The 10,746-nt window shown below is 39.7% G+C and overlaps 1 long non-coding RNA gene across 1 annotated transcript; it reads right to left on the bottom strand.

Annotated features, from left to right (window-relative positions):
• Nucleotides 1–4,054: 4,054 nt before the first annotated feature.
• Nucleotides 4,055–10,099, bottom strand: LOC148223031 (uncharacterized). The gene is made up of 4 exons (XR_015805169.1): nucleotides 9,843–10,099; nucleotides 8,932–8,953; nucleotides 6,477–6,614; nucleotides 4,055–4,245 (listed from the first exon to the last, which is right to left on the bottom strand). It is a non-coding gene; the product is annotated as an uncharacterized LOC148223031 (long non-coding RNA).
• Nucleotides 10,100–10,746: the final 647 nt, after the last annotated feature.

Genomic DNA, 10,746 nt, shown 5'->3' with positions numbered 1-10,746 from the left:
AACTCTACATGACTCAATCCGTGTAACTTGCAGGCTGACCTCCTGCTTTTCTCAGAGCACGGATCGCCTCAGAGCTGCCACGTTACCAGCGCCTCGGACTGGGACTCGGAGGGTCCCGCACGGCCGGGGGCAGCGCTGCGTGCCCGGGGCTACCGAGGGAGCCAGGGCACTGGAGCAGGACTGCATCCTTGGCTCGGGGGGCAGAATGGCATCGTGGCTACAGAGAAAGGATTTTGTTAGGGTAGGGTCATTTGGTGGTTAATGGTTTTTTTTGCTCAAATTGCACGAGACTGGGAAGATACGCTCCGCACCAGCGAGGCACACAAATGGAAATGTCCAGAGAAGGGATGACCTTTCTTGTTTCTAGATTTGAGGTCCAGCCCACAGGGAAAAAACTCAACCAAATAATGAAAGGAGACAAAGTTGTAATAACTGCTTAAAAGTGATTTCCTGCACCTACCTTTTCCATAGAACAAACTCACACCTCTGGCTGCATCTCCTGGAGAACTTTGTGAAAGAGCCAATTTTAGACTTCTTGTCTGGAAGGCCCGAAGGGATCCTACCCTCCACCACTTTTTATCCCTGACTCACCACAAATAAGAAATACCTGGTAGTGCTGGTGGAGTCTCAGTAGCTTTTCTCCATAGCTTATGACTTTCAGCCCCATTCCTGGAACCACAAGTGCCTCCATGCTACTGCCTACAGAGCTGTCAGCCTCCCACTGCAAGGGAAGTTGTGAAGCACCCTGGCTCTTTCACTTCCTTTTCAGAGAAGTGGACACCAGCTTCTCAGCATCTTCCCTGCTGGTCACCCAGGGGGAGAAGCTGGAACACAGGCCACCAGAACCTGCAGCCTGCTGCTCTGCCCTGCCTGTGCCAGAACCTGCTCCCTCGCAGAGCTGCCACTTTTGCTTTCTCTCTTGTGGCTGGACACCATCCAGCTCTGTGCCTACCAACGGCTTCCAGAGTTCTTGCCCCATGGAGAGACAGGAAAAGCAGGATCCTGATGCTAGGACCTGGAGAATGACTTCTGGACCTGGGGTTTCAAATTGCTTTTTTTATTGCAGCCCATCACAAACAATGATCAGTTCCTTCTCCTTCACAAACACTGACTTGGCCTGTATTACTCCAACTGGTAAGACAACACTCCCATTCATGTTGTTTCTGGGAAAAGAAGAATAGGGATCAACGAAATAAAACAATATACGTGACCTTAATCACTCTCTACAACTCCCTGAAAGGTGGCTCTAGTCAGGTGGGGTTGGTCTCATCCTCTAGGCAGCAACTGACACAATGAGAGGACACAGTCTTAAGCTGCACCAAGGAAGATTTAGGTTGGATGTTAGGAAAACGTTTTCACAGAAAAAGTGATAAAGTACTGGAATTGTCTGCCCTGGGAGGTGGTGAAGTCACCATCCCTAGATGTGTTTAAAAAAAGACTGGATGTTGCACTTGGTGCCATGGTTTAGTTCAGGTGTTAGGGCATGGGTTGGACTCGATGATCTTAAAGGCCTCTTCCAACCTAGTGATTAAGTGAGAATTTAGGTTTTAGTGATTAGATTCTTTACTATCAATTACTGTCAGTGTTGGTTCAAAAGGAGGAGTGTTTCATGAGATGAAAGTAGACACTGGGTGTTTGTAATCTTAATGAAAAAAATTGGCCTGGAAAGTGTAAGAGAGGACTGATCTTACTTCCAGTGATAAGACAGAAACATATTTAGATGGCTTAGCATGGCAGAAGTAGTTTTGTTGGTCACCTCGAAAAATAGGAGTGTAGTTGATGCAACGCTTAGTTAATAAATGCAAATTTAAAATTATTTACTGTAATAAATATCAACTGCACAGATACATCAGTAAGAAATCCTTTTAAAAAACCAAACAAATTTGGAAAAAGTATGAATCCTTATGTACCGCCTTATACACTGACTTCCTTAAAGAATACTTGATGGTAGAGTATCATCACAGGAAATAAACCAAATATATACAAAAATGCCACACATTGAGTAAATTAAATCAACCAAACAGTAGTTTTTAAAAATAGTTGGAATTTAGGACGGATTTTTCAAATGCTGGCTTAGACTCAGTGTCTCTACAGGCAAAAATTCAATAAACTCAGTCTGCTGAGCTCACTTATGAGCTGAGAAGTCCAAATTTAACAAGTGGAAGATATGTACAAGCTCCCCTCAGAGAAAAATAGATATGATTTCACACCACGGTGAACACCTCTTAGGATGCCCAGAGCCGTGTATTTCAAGTCCTTTAAATGCACCTGACAAACCACAATAAGCTTTTTTATACCAGACTGCCAGTGACAGGGTTTTGTTTATTTTTTCTTTAGGAAAGTTCACTTTCAAGCTGAGACACATGAAACTTCTATGGGGAAGGATGATACGTAACCAGTCAGTGACCATGAAACACACAGCAGTGTTTTCACACAAGAGGAAGTTGTTACCTGGAACATGAAGGCCCTGTGGGGAAGAATTGCTGTGAACAGTGGTGGTCTACTACCCCTAAAAATATCCAGGTCATTCACAGAGCCATAGGGAACAGATTTCTGTGTTGAGGATGATCTGATGGACTGATACACTCGTGAGTAGTGTTCCACAGCTGCAAGATCAGGGAATGGTGGCATTACCATGACACTGTTCTGCAGCCATTCAGTTTAGGTGTAAGAGACAGTTATGAAACACTTTCCCCATCCTCTGTCACGGCCTAAAGGGAAGAGTGGACTTTTTAGCCTCATGTGACATGAGATGCAGAGTTCCCCTTCTGCAGAGGGTCAGATCCACATTTGCTAGAGTAGTTTGGTTCTGTCTGCTGATCCTCCTGCCTTCAGGAAAACCTCTGTCTGCAATACACAAACCAGCAGAAGGCAACAGCAGATTCTGTGTCACAGTCATTTCCATAAGAAAACAAAATGAGGAAAAAAGAGAACAGCCCAGGAGGCCAGAGGCAGGCATTTGTACTCAGATAAGGCTCCAGACGGCTGAGGAGGAAGCTTGAAGCACAAATAAAAAGAGGAAACCAGAGAACTCAGGATGTAGTTTCCACACATCTTGAGCAGGAGGTAAGAATAGCAAAAAACCCAGAGTGCCACTTTTCTACTCCCAAGGAAAAAAACTGAGCATCCTGAGCAAATTTGGAGGGAAAAAGTACATCTTAAATATCCATATTCTTCCTAGCCATAGTAAGAACTTATTTACAGTCATTTTGCTCTAAGTTTACACAAGTTGTTGTGTGTGTTGGTTTGTGGCTAAAATTATGCAATTTCCTAGATCTTTAGAATTTGCTATTTTGCAGATGAGGTATGCTAACTTTTGGACTCAGGAAAGGAGCAAGAGTGACTGAACATTAGCACATTAGCTTCATTTCCAGAGAGCAGGAGATGACATTGAGATGATAATGCTCAAATCTAGGCCAGAACCTGTCACCTTTGGGATGAGTAAAAGAAACATCCATAGGAAAAGAGAGTCAAGGAGCCTGAAAACAACTCTATGGGCATTAGGTGCACAAGTAGCTTATTTCCACAGAAAGAATTCGTATGAAAGAATCAGAAATATTTAAAATGAAAACAGGTCATCCCATCACCAAGCTCAACAATATTGAAGGCTGTGTTTGCTTAAGGGCCTGCCGTACGTGTTCAGATTACAATTTATCACTTTGTGTGTTTAAGCAACAGGGGGGAGTAGCAGCTTCAAGAACTGTAAACATTGAGTGAGGGATAGGCTGAACAGTGTTTGGGCTTTCCCAGGCGTTTATTCCCAGTGTGCTGGCTCGTGTCACCACTGAGCAGCCATTCCTGGGAAAAGGGACAGCAGAGGCACACAGACCTCCATCCCCAGCTTCTCTGGAACACCATCAATGACACAGGTCTCCAGAAAAACAATGAACATGTGAAGTTGCTGGGACCAGAGGGAGAGAATGCTCTGCAAAGGGACAGTAATCCAAGAGACTAGGACAACTTCCTTCTGGAAAGAAAGGCAGAGAAGAGGGGCCAGGCATTTAAAAAACAGACAGACAACCAAAACCATTCCTAGTGCCAGATTCATTTTTTTTTTTAATACAACTTCCAGCTTCTTGGCCCACTCATCCCACATTGCAATCAATTCACACTTGACAGTTTTCACAACACAGTAGGCCAAGTCCTCCCCACCTCTCTGGGTTCCTCTAAATCTTTGAAGTTCAAATGCTTGATTTAAATTCCCCAAACACTTCCTTTGTGTAAAGCAAATCTCTTGGATGACTCCTGAGGAAACAGACAAGCAACGAGCTATACAGTATCTGAGTGCACTGAGCACTACTTTTTAAAAATGCAATTGTTGGAAAAGAAAAATAATCTGCTTTTGGTATTTCGGTAAAAAGATGAGATGACATTCAGCTTCATCTTGCTGCAAACAAGTATTACTCTTTAGCCTTAAACTTATGAAATGCACTATCTATTAAAATCATTTAAGTTCCTTTCCATCCCCTTACTTGCCTGTCTTGGTTTAAATATTTGTAATTGTCCTTTCAGAGAAGGTCCCTATGTCTTTATACCACTATTCACAGGCATTGTCACCCAAAACCTGTGCATCACTTTAACACCTTGAGATTAGCTCAGCTGTTTAGAGTGTGGTACTAGAAACAGTAAGGTTGTGGATTTAATCCCTGCATGGAGATTTGCCTATCTCTGTTTATTATTTTTGTGATATAGGGATAACAGTGCTCAGATAACATCTGCAGAGCAACTGTTCAACTGTGTTTGTATGATCTCTACAAAACTGATAACACAAAATTAATGATGTTCATTGAAATTGGCAAAAAGAGTTCCTGTGTCTTTGTAGAGGTGAACTGATTTTATAGTTATTCTGCTAGGTTTGTTTTTCTATACAGTCTCAACTATCGAAGAAAAATTGTGGTTTTGCACAATAAATGAAATAAATTGACACTTGTTAAAAATTCACAAAACCTGATTGAAACATGCAGACACCTTCCCATGCTCAGCCTCAGTATGAATGATGGGCACTGATGTGATTTGAAAGGAGCAGTACCAAAGTCTCACTCTCTAACACCTTAAACTACCTACCTAGTTTATATATTCATTAGCAATTATCTATTAGGTGAAACTCTTTAACATGGTTGCAGTGCCTTGTTCTTTAGGTTCAACATTCAATACGAGTCTCATCATTAAAGATTATATTGCTAACTTTATTTAACCTTACAAAGACATGTTAATATAGTAAAATCTTTTACTAAAAGTAAAAACAATTAGTCTTTATATGCTCTACAACTTAGTGTAAACAAAAAAGTATGTCCTGGAAAAGAACATGTTATTGCTCATTAACTGGTTAATAAAACAGCAGTTGCTCTTTCTGCTCAGGTTATTTCATGCACTCAGTACTTCACCCATCTCAGCTGTAAATATGATAAATCAAATTTACAGAGTCTTCTCTGTAATTTTAACAAAACTCTCACAGTTGCAATCATAAGCAACACCCTCTCCAAAACTCTGCTGCTCAGATTGTTAGTCATTGTGTTTATTCAGGATATGGGTACTCCCCTGCTGGCAACAAAGCTCTTGTTTTTCCTTCCAAGCAACGGCAAACAAAGCTAGGCATAGCTATTATTATTGTTTTTCAGCAAATACGCAAGTGCTAGTGGTATTTTCAAGTCTTTGTATCTTTTATTCTTACAGTTTGCATCTCTTTGTATCTTCTTACTATTTTATCTGGCAGGAGCAGCAGACAATCCCTAATAATGGCTCATTGAAACAAAAATTTCCAACATTCCAATGCTCCCGGGATAGCAAGCCCATGGGAGCAACTAATAACACCTTTATTCTGACATTCAATATTATGGGGCCACCAATATCTAGAAGAGAAAGGAGCTCTATAAAAAAAAAATAGTTGAGGTTTATGAAAAGGTACTCCGGTAGAAGAAGGAAAAAGTGAAGGGAAACACGGAAAAAATATCCTCAAAGCTCTAAGAAGATATAACAAGAAAAAAAAATAGGTACTATCAGAACGATAAGTTATAACTATATCATGAATTAATAATTAATGAGTGCCAGTTGCCCCATCTAACAGGCAGGGTACCTCCCAAGATTGGTAAATTAAAGACAGAAAATAAGGAAATGTGAATTAGCAGCATGCATATGGACCTTGAATAACTGCTGCCTTAAGACTGAAGAAAGGAGAACATTCTATTACCAGCTCATTTCAGTGTTTTTATGACCAAAGTTCATTTTTGTTTTGTTAAATCTGAATTTATCATGCAGCACCTTGGTAGCTAAGGCAAAAATAAATATACAAATCATCTCAAAGCAGATATTTCCAAAAAAAGAACTCTACATATTTAGACCAGATTGTCACTCAAACTTAGTATTTCTTCAAAAGAATAAAAGTAGACATAACGTGGAAAACATACGTAAAGTGAGAAAGAATAACTTTAAAATAAATGCTTTTTAAATGTCTGAATTCAGCTTGACTACCCACTCACCCTCTGTTAAATGATTTGGTCTTTATTAAGTGAGCATCCACAGAGGAAACCAGTAGCAGCATGTTGATGTACTGTCCATCAGATGTCACTCAATTAATAGCAGAAGAGAATTTGACTGTGTCCATCCAGAAGGACTATCTGAAGACAATGGCAAAAAGAGAGAGAGAGAGAGATCTTAAAACCCCCAAACATGTCTGATTTGCATTTGTTTGTTAACCACGTCCATAAATAAACCCATGATAAGCCACCACCTGCTTTCCTGCGCTCTAGAAGCATAAAATGTTCTCCCTTCTAAGAAAGCCTCAGATGGAAACTTTACTTTGGAAGATAATGAAATTGCTTGTTTACTATCCTTTATCAAAATCTTCATGGCTGTAAAAGCCTGCTGCTCTCTTCACATCCCACCTCACTTCCCCATGTGCCCATGCCGAGCTTACGCAAGTCCACGGGCACCATGGAGAACTATCTATAGAGACGAGAGCTCTTGGATATTTTCACACTTGCTGTTGGATTCTCACTGCCAGATTTTTCTCCCTGTGGGTTTATGTGCATTTTACATGACTTCATTTTACATGCATTTCAGTGTGGTCATCTTTATTCAGTCTCTGAGAGGTTTCCTGCTCTTTAATTTTACACTTCAAGAGGCTGGGAAAGGAGACCTCAACAAGTCTGAAAATTTAGGGAATAATATATCTCAAGTTCACTAGTGATTGATATTTATTACTTCCACAGGTTTTAGTACTTTTGCTTTATATAAAGTCTTCTTCCTCCCATTTCAATTGTCTTTGAATTAGCTGAAAAAAAGAAGTAACTATATGTTTAAAGTAAGCAATTATTTATTTTTTAGTCTTCGCATTGATTTAAAAATTTTGGGAAAAAGGTTAAAATCAGTCCATTCCAGTTGTGTCAAGCTTCATGCTTAATTCTAAATTGAGTGACTTACTTTATGAAATGCAGTGTTTGTGCATATGTTTATAAAAGAGGATTGGTTTGAGATCCATAAATTCATATATACTGATTACATGATATAAATGGTTTCTCAATCCTTTTATTTCCCTTTGTGGTTTTCCCTTTTCCCACCACGGACTACAAGTTATTAGCTACAACATTGTGTCGTACTCTCAGATCTGCCTCCTTACTAAATATACACAGATTGTTTCAAAGCACATTTTCTCCTTGAGCTGTTCTGTGTACCAAAATGTGTGCTTTAATCATTCAGCATGCAGGAAGTGTCTTCATCCACTTTCCCCATGAACACATCTCCAACTTGGCATCCAGTTTAAACTGTCATTTGTATTGTCAGTGTTTTCCCCATATAAACTGAGCAGTGTCTTCACCTACTTAAATGTGTAAGTATATTCTTGTCCAACAATCTTGGTTCTAGAAATAGCCTTTCTACATCTCTCAGCATCATCAGATGGCTGAGCCTTTTCAAGTTGAAAACATTTTTTCTTAAGTTAAATATCCCTGTTTCTCTCACTCTGTCGTTAAATCATTAACTCTTCAAACCTCCAACCTGTCTGACAGTATCAATAAAAATAAATTCTATTAACTCAACTCTTCATTTAGTAAGCTGTTTCCTACAGTAGGGAATTTCAGTATTTTTCAGCATTATTTTAGTATGTGTGAAAGAGTTATGCTAGTATTTCTCTCAGGCATACTTTGGAAAAAAAAGTTACTAAGGGAGCCAAATGATATAAATAGGTATTCACAGGAATACCTATGATACCTTTTCCTATAAAGGAAAGATTGAGGTCTGAAAAATATTTCCAACTGAAAAGATTCATGGAGGACTAGACAAATATGCTTGACTATCTTTTTAAGGAATTCCTGCCCAGAAGTCTCTTTTCCAAGGAAATTGTCACATTTCCAAAGATTTTGCACAAATCACTCTCTGGCACAGCGGTTTTTTTGTTTGGTTGGTTGGTTGGTTAGTTTTTTTATCACAAATGAGATACCTTAACTATCTCAGTTACAAATTAGCAGGCTCTGAAATAATTCTCATCTGCAGACTCTTTGTAAACCCTCTTTTTAAGGTGCCACCCTTTCCCAGGTGCTCTCACCACGCTTGGAATAAGGATTTATCCACCCACTGAGATTCTCCTGCTGACATTTCCAGCAGAGATTTCATTGTGTGGCAGCAGCTGCATTAAAGAAGCAAAAAGGTGTGTAGAGCCTTGGGTGACACTGAGGTGGGGAGGGATGGTGGAGCTGCAGCAGGAGCAGCCTGGCTTGGGAAAGGATTCTGTGCCAGAGCTCCCTGGAGCTCCCTTGGAGTTCCAGCCCCACTGTGCCAGCAAGGCCCTCTGAGGAATGGATGATCAAAGGCTGTCATTTGTGAGCAGATATTCATTGAAGTGCTCTGCAGGATGGCTGCCAGGCTCTTAGGAGAGCTCTTCTGTTGTGTGGATCACAGGCTTTCAGCAGGTGCTCGTGTCACCAATCCATTACTTACCTAGGCATTAAAATACAGCATGCTGAAAAAGAAAAAAAAAAGGAAGTTTTTAGCCCTCTGAAATTATCTGAACTAGCAGGCACATCTGTTCAATTAACTTTTTTCATTTTCAGTCTACTTTTTAAAAGACACTGGAGCAAGAAAATAGTACAAAAAAGGGGAACCTACTGAATAGTTCTTGTTTCAAACCCACTAGAAAATATAATATTTCAAACATACTAATACAGATTTTGAATTTCTTACGGGTTTACATGGAGTTTCTTTTTCTAAATTGGTTGCTGGTCTTTGAAGACCTGTGAGTCACTACACAAAATTTTTGTACCCATGCAAAAAGCCACAGAAAGAACAACTGGCTGTAGAAACTACTGTTTTCACTTCTACTGTTCTCTTTCCTATTGAGCAGACTTCCTCTAATTCAGCTGCATCTACTAGAACATACATCACAGCAAATCTAACAGGCTAAAAATATATTTTGTAGGTATAATCTTAATTATGTTCAGGTTAAAATGATTTAGTAACCTTGGAGATAGAAAACAGTGTTAGAAATTATTATTTTTAGCATCAAGAAACTTCTCCAAGCAACAATACCACACAGTATAAAAATATACCAGGTCAGTACACTTTGGAGATTTCAGATGTTTTATCCTCTTATGGTCTAGACTACAATATATTTAAACTATATTGCTCTGAAACAATTTTCTGCCCACAATTTTTTACTCCATATGACCAAAGAAATTTCACAGAATATGAAGATGTACAAGAATTTAAAAAAAAAATCCTTTAAGCAACCATCCTTACAAACTGAGCTTGGCTCTATAAAAACAGAGTTTTTCACTTGCTTTCAAGACAACATTCACTGTTTTAAATAATTTGCAATATAGATAGCAGAAACTTCAAGTGGTGACCTAAACCTGAAGACAACTGAAGTAATTTCTCTGGGTGCCATGGATTTTTTGTGTGCTCCTCCCAAGTTAAAAGTCCTCAGGCTGTATCCACAGGTAGAAGTGCTGTGCAGGAGTGCTATGGCAACAACAATCCCATTATTTGGTCCTCTTAAAAATATTTGTGTAGTGACAGTCCCACCCATGCTCCTCTCTTCATTTCTCCTCTTAGGAACATGCCAAACTGCCCGAGCAAACACAGTAGCATGCCAACAGTCTCCATCTCCTCACTGGGTAACCAGTGTGAGTGAATGTGACTGTAGGAGGAAATAATTGAAAGCACTGTGTGAGTAACTATCTGCTAATAACAGCTTGCTTATATTAATAGCATCCTCATTTCTGCTAAATAAAGGAGAAATTCTTCTAATATTGAAAGAGACGTTCCCTGAAAGAGACACCCTAGCAGGGAAATGCACTGCACAGTGATATTTGCCTGATTTTGTTAGCTACATGAAGAATGCACACAAAAATTTCCCAGCTCGGGACAAATGAAAATTTGAGTTTCAACACAGTAACAAAGCCTATATGAAAATGTATATGCTGAAGGTTCATTAATAAGATTTACCAGAAGGACAATTGTAGGTAACAGTCATTATACCCAACATTTCCCAAAGTGCTCAGATTTCTCATAGGCTTCTTTCCCTGATGTAACTCTAATTTTTACAATCTGGACAGGTGGTGAGATTTCCCAGCCATTAAAGGCAGGTCACACTCTCCCCTACCAAAAATCAATTTAAGCAGGCTGAGAAAAATTGAGTGGCCCTGGAAATCACAGAGGTCAGCTCCTCCCTGGAGCCACTGAACACTGCTGCAGTAACTGGCACATGCTTCCCCATCATAAGAAAACAGAATTTAAGACAGCTTGGTTTAAATG

The sequence above is a fragment of the Sturnus vulgaris genome, chromosome 8 (genome assembly GCF_052056855.1).
Source record: "Sturnus vulgaris isolate bStuVul1 chromosome 8, bStuVul1.hap1, whole genome shotgun sequence".
NCBI classification, from domain to species: Eukaryota; Metazoa; Chordata; class Aves; order Passeriformes; family Sturnidae; genus Sturnus; species Sturnus vulgaris.
This window is presented reverse-complemented; position numbering and strand designations above follow the sequence as displayed.